Consider the following 6000-nt stretch of genomic DNA (forward strand, 5'->3'; position numbering starts at 1 on the left):
TCCAATCTTACCAATAATGCCTCATTATTTTCTTCTTCGTCCGTTCGTAAGTATCTCATGGTAGGTTCTCCTACTTCCACCGGGATCAGGGTTTATGCTCCATATACGATAGAGAAATATGCCTCCCCCGTGCTTAATTTGGCCATTGTTCGGTATGCCCATAGCACCCTCGGTAGCTCTTCGGGCCATTTTCCTTTGGCTGCTTCCAATCTCTTTTTGAGATTTTAAATAATCACTTTATTTGTCGATTTCGCTAGATCGTTTGCGCTCGGGTGGTATGGTGATGATGTGATTCTATTGATTTTTAAGTGTTCAAGGAATTTTATGACCTTTGCGCCTATAAATTATGGCCCGTTATCGCAAGCTATATTTTTTGGTTTCCTGGACATGCAAATTATGTTTTCCCATAGGAAATCTACCACTTCGCGCTCGTCGATTTCCTTGTAAGGACCTGCTTCAACCCACTTAGAAAACTAGTCAGTTAAAATCAAAAGAAATCTTACCTTACTGAGAGCTGGCGGCAGCGGATCGACTATATCCATCCCCCACTTCATGATTAGCCAAGGTGAAAAAATCGAGTGCAATAACTCTGCTGGTTGATGCGCCAACGGTGCATGGCGTTGACACTTATCGCATTTCTGAACATAATCCTTAGCGTCTTGTTCCATTCGGGGCCAGTAGTATCTTGCCCTAATTAACTTTAATACCAAGGAGTCTGCACGCGAGCGATTTTCGCAGATCCCTTCGTGAACTTCTCTCATGACGTAAGTAGCTTCGGAGGCCCCTAAATATCGGGCCAAGGGGCCTTGAAAAGGTTTTCTATACAACTGACCTCCCCTGAAGCAGTACCGAGCTGCTTTAATGAGCAGCGCCATGCCTTGGGATCTTTGGGTAGTTTTTCATGCTCAAGATAGTCAATGATCTCATTCCTCCAGTCTCAGACCAAATTGGATGCGTTTACTTCATAATAGCCGTACATATCCAATACCGAATGCATAAGCTGCACGACCCTACCAGAGTCTGATCCCTTCATTTCCGTGGACGAGCCTAGATTGGCTAGTGCATATGTTTCCACGTCCCTTGGGATGTGGGTAATTTACCATTCCCTGAACCGTGTGAGAAGAGCCTAGAATTTCACTACATATTGTTGCATGTGTTCCTATTTGGCTTCGATGATTCTATAGACCTAATTTACTACCAGTTGGGAATCACATTTGATTTCTATGACTTGAGAGTCCAGTCCCCAGGCCAGCTCGAGTCCTGCAATCTAAGCATCATACCCATCTTCGTTGATAGTCAGAGGAACAATTCTTATGGCTTGCCTTAGGGTTTCTCCCCAAGACGTAATTAGTACTACACCGAGACCGGACCCTTTCACATTGGTAGCTCCATCCTTGAACAAGGTCTAGACTCCCGATGTCGATTCCGACACCATCACCGCTTCTTTGGTAGCCAAAGGCAGTAGTCCTGGACTGAAATCGGCCACAAAGTCGGCCAAAACTTGTAATTTAATCGCACTTCTAGGTTTATACTCTATGTCAAATTCACTCATTTCGACTGCCCATTTGGCCGTTCGATCTGAAAGTTCAGGTTTGTGAAGGATATTCCGATGGAAAAAGGTTACCATGGCTATCAGATGACATTGAAAATAAAGCCTAAGCTTTCGAGCGGCGACTACAAGAGCTAAGGCTAATGTTTCAAAATGTGGGTAGTGAGTTTCGCTCCCGTTAAAATTTTACTAACATAACAAATCTGAGATTGTGTACCTTCGTCTTTACGGACTAAAATGGCACTTACCACTACCTTCGAGACCGCTAAGTAAATCAGCAATCGTTCGCCTTCCTCCGGTTTCGACAATAATGAAGGTCTCGATAAATACATTTTCAAATCCTTCAGAGCCTGCTGACATTCCGGAGTCCATTCGAATTTGTTCTTCTTTTTGAGGAGTGAAAAGAAGTGATCACATTTTTTCGAAGACTGGGAAATAAATCTTCTTAAAGCGGCCAGTCTTCCTGTCAACCTTTGAACCTCTTTCACGTTTGATAGCTGGTCAGGAATATCCTCGATGGCTTTAATTTTGTTAGGATTAGCTTCGATCCCACTTTGCGATACCAGGAATCCTAAGAATTTACCGAAGCTGACTCCGAACGTACATTTCTCGGGGTTAAGCTTCATGTTGTGCTTCCTTAGGATGTCAAAGGTTTCTTGTATGTGTTTAAGATGATCACCTGCGTTCAAAGACTTAACCAGCATATCATCTATGTAAACTTCAATGGTTTTCCCTATTTGTTTCTCAGACATTTTGTTTACAAGCCTCTGATAAGTGGCTCCAGCTTTCTTAAGCCCGAAAGGCATCAAATTATAGCAATTTGTACCGAATTTTGTTATAAACGAAGTTTTTTCCTGATCCTCAGGGTTCATCTTGATTTGGTTTTATACAGAATAAGCATTGAGGAAACTCATCAACTCGTGCCCGGCCGTCGCATCAATCATTTGATCAATGTTTGGTAGTGGGAACGAGTCCTTTGGGCACATCTTATTCAGACCCTTATAACCTAGCACATACGAAATTTGTTATTCTTTTTTGGTACTACTACTATGTTAGCTAGCCAGTCAGGATACTTTACCTCTCGGATTAAACCGATATTAAGCAATCGAGTTACCTCTTCTTTCACGAATTTGTTTCTGACCTAGATGATAAAGTGTTTCTTTTGCCTTACCGGAGGGATGTTATGATCCAAGCTTAACTTGTGCACGATCACTTCTGGTGGAATACCTGTCATATGTGCATGCGACCACGCAAAAACAATCAATGTTATATTTAACAAATTTAATAAATCCTGACCTGAGCTCGGGGTTTAGTCTTGTCCCTAAGTGGAACTTCCTTTCCAAGAATTTTTTAAACAATGAGACTTGCTCAAGTTCTTCCGCCGTAGATTTGGTTGCGTCCATCTCTTCTGGTACCTGAAAATTTCTTGGTACCTGATAGGATTCCGATGACTCCTCCTCCCTGTTGACTGCGTTCGGCTCGGGAGCAAACGCCGATTCCTGGAATTGCTATGCCGCATGCTCCTTCCCTTTGCTATTAGAAACTGAGATCACGTCCATTTCCCTTGCTGCCGGTTGATCTCCTCTTATCTGTTTAATTCCCTCCGGAGTTGGGAATTTTAGAAGTTGATGAAATGTTGACGGCACAACCTTCATCTCGTGCAGCCATGGTCTTCCAAGAATGATTTTGTAACCTATATCGCCGTCTATTACTTCGAAAAGACTCGTCTTCATTACTCCCTCGGCATTTGTGGGCAACAAAATTTTCCCTCAAGTTGTCACGCTTGCTAAATTGAACCCGGTGAGGAGCTTTGTGGCCGGAATTATGCTTCTGGTTAGCTTGGCTTGTTCCAATACTCTCCATTGGATAAAAATGGCTGAACTCCCTAGGTCTACCTGAACACGTTTAATTTTAAATTCCAAAACACTAAGGAAAATTACCAGGGCATCGTTTTGCGGTAGAAGAAGTCCATCTGCGTCCTCCTCCGTAAAGATGACGTCGTCCTCAATGACTTCCCGGAGTCTCTTACTTTAGGTCACCGATACCTTCGTCTTTTTCGTTGCTGAAAAGGTTACACCATTAATCGCGTCCACCCCAAAAATCATGTTGATCGTTAGACGAGAGGGATCTTCTCCTACTTTCGAGGGTTTCGCATTATCCCGGTTGTGACCGTAGTTGTTTTTAGCCCGGTCACTTAAACACTCTCTGAGATATCCATTTTTCAGCAATGTTGCCACTTCCTCGCGCAGATGTCGGCAGTCTCTAGTCTTGTGGCCATTGGTCCCATGGTACTCGCACCATAAATTAGGATCCCTTTGACTAGGATCGGATCTTATCGACCTCAGGAACCGTGCTTCTTTAATATTCCTTATAGCTGACACTAGTTCCACTATACTGACGTTGAAATTGTATTCAGACAACCTGGGTTAGATAGAGTCCCGGGGGCCCGATACCTCTTTCTCTTGCAACGATCTATTATTTCAGCCGCGATTTGTTCTCCTATCGGTGGCGAACCTGTCTGTCGACCGGAAACCTCTACCGCATCCATCGGCCCTTTTGTAGGGCAAAACCATCTTCTAAAAGATAGTCGGTCTGCATCGAAATCATCCTTCGACTTCTCTTTATTCTTCTCCCGGTCCCGACCCTTGATTGATGCTGGGAATCCGAGCTGGTCATCTTAAATTCTTATCTTTGACTCTTACCGGTTATGAACATCAGCCTATGTTGTTTCCTGGAACTCGATCAAACTTTCTTTTAATTTTCGGGAAGCGTCGGAACTCATGGGGGTTCAGCCCTTTAGTAAATGCCTCAGCCGGCCATTCGTTTAGCACGGTCGGTAGCAACATCCTTTCCTTATGGAATCTGGTCACGAACTCCCGCAATAATTCGGACTCTCCTTACGCAATCCTGAATGTGTCGGTCTTTTGGGCCTGTACCTTCCTGGTCCTGACATGGGCCTTGATAAAAGAATTCGCGAGTATCTCGAAGGAATCTATTGAGTGCTCGGGTAAAAGCGAATACCATGTCAGGGCCTCTTTCGTGAGGGTCTCCCCAAATTTCTTCAATAAGACTTACTCAATCTCATGCGGAGCTAAGTCGTTTTCCTTCACCGTCGTTGTATAGGTGGTAATGTGCTCTTGAGGATCCGAAGTCCCATAGAATTTTGGCATGTATGGCGTCTTGAACCACTTCGGGATCAACTCTGGTGCCGCGCTTGATTTGAACGGCAATTGGGTGTATTTCTTTTAATCTGGTCCTTTCAATACTGGCGGCGTACCTGGAATTTGGTCCATTCAGGCATTTATTTATCTCTATGAGCAACATTCCCTTCGGAGACAATCGAGATTGCTGCCCCCAGACTTGATTCCCACTTATCTCGCTTTCCATCTTTCTCCGGCTCCACGTGTCGCTCTATTATGCGAGCATAAAATATGAACATATTTTACCCTATACAACGGGATAATTAGCTTTATAGTTGTAACACCTATATTAATTTTAATGTTGTGTTCATTCTACCGAACTCTTTGTTAGAAATGAGATAGCACTTTTTTGTTCTAGCAAATATTTAATGAATGTTTTTAATAAAAATATATTATTTAAGCAAAAGTTAATGTGTTCGCCCGAACCCATATTTGAGCGTGTATATACCTCCACCATGCCTAGAATGTTGGGTGAAGATTGTAGAATTATCTCGCAAGGTGTTTGCACCATTTGATCAAGAAGGTTTCTATATTCTCTATATTGTACAAAGAATTGTTTAATTTTGTTTTTAAGTCAAATTAGAACCTGATAATCAAAATCGCTTCTCGATGCACAAAATTAAACTAAGACAAAATGTCGTTTGGAATTATAGAATGCAAAATAGACGTATTCATAGTTTTAATCTGCCAAAGTCAAAATTCAGAAAATAATTTGGACAGAAATTAATTAAGGTGCACACATCTAGGAAAATTTAGGGGTTGACAAAGTTGAGTTGATATGTTTGGTCTTGCTTGAAACAATCAATATTAATGGCAATTTGGACCTTTTAAGGAGTGGTCCTGTGTTAGATTCTTTATGGTATAATTTATGAGAACAGCTTTTCTGAAAGCAATATTGTCTGTATCCCGTGTGTGGGGCCTTCCCTTTCTCAAAGAAAAAGAAAAGAAAAGGACATGAACAAATTGATGGCACTAGTGGACATTTCCCAAAGAAAAAGTTATCACCTTTTATTTAAATTTTTAGTTAAAGAAAGATTTGACTCTATTATTATTGGTCTGTGAAAATAAAATTTGGGTAAAGAATTTTATTGATCGGGAAGAAGATATAAGGTATTTTTTGAGTTTCGTGGTTCTAGCACGGTCACTTTATTGACTACATTTGACTTGACTTAATTTTGGACAAAACTGTAATTTATATGATTTTTATGTTTCACCTATCCACTTCTATTTCTTGATTATTTGTAATAAAAA

The sequence above is a fragment of the Nicotiana tomentosiformis genome, chromosome 12 (assembly GCF_000390325.3).
Source record: "Nicotiana tomentosiformis chromosome 12, ASM39032v3, whole genome shotgun sequence".
Taxonomy (NCBI): domain Eukaryota; kingdom Viridiplantae; phylum Streptophyta; class Magnoliopsida; order Solanales; family Solanaceae; genus Nicotiana; species Nicotiana tomentosiformis.